At 38.0% G+C, this 2,063-nt stretch overlaps 1 non-coding gene across 1 annotated transcript; it reads left to right on the top strand.

The window, feature by feature from the left end:
- Positions 1 to 288: 288 nt before the first annotated feature.
- On the top strand, positions 289 to 395 carry LOC142168540 (small nucleolar RNA R71). The gene has a single exon (XR_012698394.1). It is a non-coding gene; the product is annotated as a small nucleolar RNA R71 (small nucleolar RNA).
- The last annotated feature ends 1,668 nt before the right edge of the window (positions 396 to 2,063 follow it).

Below are 2,063 nucleotides of genomic sequence, written 5' to 3'. Positions count from 1 at the left end.
GTCTCATTTTCTATTAAGGCTAAGTTCAGCTTCCTTATTTCCTTAGCCATAGCATCAAGCTGCACCTGCACAGATGTTGTAGCATCAACCTTGTGAATGCCAGTTGATCTTCTTCTTTCAGCACTCTCAGAGGGCCACTAATTTGCATCTTCAGATAACTCGTCAAGAATTGTGACTATCTCCTCTGGAGTCTTCTTCATCAACGGACCTCCAGCTGCATTGCTCAATACTCTAGGTGAGGCTGGTGTCAATCCATCCCAAAAGTCCTGCAGTTGCATCCAGAGGTAAATTCTGCAATGTTGACACTTTTTGACTATTTCCTTAAACCTCTCCCAAGCTTCAAACACAGTCTCAGTATCTTTCTAGCAGAAGTTATGGATTTCTCTTCTAAACTTGCCTGTCTTAGCTGATGAGAAATATTTATCAAGAAATTTTTCTGGTCATCTCATCCCATGTTCGAATTGATCCATTAGGTAAGCTTCGAAGCCACTACTTTGCATAATCTTTGAGTGTGAAGGGGAATGCCCTTAAGTAAACTGCATCTTGTGACACCCCATTGTATTGAAAGGTGTTCATAATCTCCTCAAAGTGCATTAGATGTGTATTTGGGTCTTCGTTTGGCTTCCTTCTAAAGACACAGCAATTCTGAAGGGTTTGAAGCAACCCTTGCTTTAACTCGAAATTATTAGCTGCAATTGGAGGTGGTCGAACACTGGATAAACCTTGAATGTAGACCGGTCTAGCATAATCACCAAGTGGTCTCCCATGCATGGGAGCTATATTTCCAAACAGGTCTGCACCCAAAGGTTGATTTTGAGCAATTCTACGACCCCTCTCTTCTTCTTAGATAATTTGTGCATCTCTAAAAGCTACTTCCTCAGCATCCCGTGCAGCTTGTTCTCGTCGTACGACAGCTTCTCTCGCAGCCAAATCCACATTATCTTCACCGTTTCCAGCCATAAGTTCTTTGGTTAAGGATTGCCCAACCTTTTCTAACGTCTCGATGAGACTTCTTTCCTTTTTCAAATGTCGCGGTTGTTTATCTATCTTTGGTTCGTATGGTAGCACTTCTTTAGCAGAAGCTCGAGTCATGCACCAATCTAACCCGTAACATGCGCACAGTCAAAAACACCAAACGTAAAAAGAGAAAAATAAAATTAAAAATAAAAGAAAAATTCCTGAATTAGAACTACAAACTATTTCAAACACTATTTATTGCCAATCACCGGCAACGATGCCAAAATTTGACGAGCTCGAAACACACACTTAAATATGCTCGCTAGTCGAATATAGTAGAATATAATATCGTATCCACAGGGATTGGATTTAAATAGTATTATCATAGTTTGTAGCTAGATTGCTATCCAAGATGATCAACAATCAAGATTTATATGTTTAATAACTAAAATTAACTAAGAATCTAAAGTTATTGACTAATGACTATCGAAACAAAGATAAGCAAGGAAGTTATCAGTGAGAAGAAATACGGGTTGATTGGATAGGTGCAAGATAATTGTTGGGATATAACTCTAGATAATTCACATCTAATGTTTAAGTGAGTCTCTCGAATTCGCTCAATTATTAGTTCAAACGTTTAATAAAAACTCCTCTCTCGATTAAGTCTCAACCTCACGAGATGAACCAATTTAAGCACGTGAAGATATGCAAGAATGCGTAGTGGATTGGTCTTTAGGAGAACCTCTCTCGATTATCCTCCTTACTAGGTTTAATCAATGATTCAACTAGCCTCTTTTGATTACTAAGAAGAATCAATGAACTCAACCAACAATATAATGCAAGGATATCACAGGTTATGCCTCTCTCGATTACATGAACAAGTGAATATAGATGCAACAGTTAAATCATCCAACAACGCTTCAATACATAAAACTAAAGTTATAATCCACAAACAAATATCAATACACCAAATCCATCAAACCCTAAAGAGAACTACTCCATAAATATGGAGCAATTCATCACAAATATGTTTAAAGTAAAGGAAAACATAAAACGATCCAAACTCGTGTCTTGAGTGAGGAATGAATGATGAACTCCGTGTTCTT

Source organism: Nicotiana tabacum, chromosome 13 (assembly GCF_000715075.1).
Source record: "Nicotiana tabacum cultivar K326 chromosome 13, ASM71507v2, whole genome shotgun sequence".
NCBI lineage: Eukaryota > Viridiplantae > Streptophyta > Magnoliopsida > Solanales > Solanaceae > Nicotiana > Nicotiana tabacum.
Note: the sequence above shows the minus strand (reverse complement) of the source record. Positions and strands in the feature narration are given on the sequence as shown.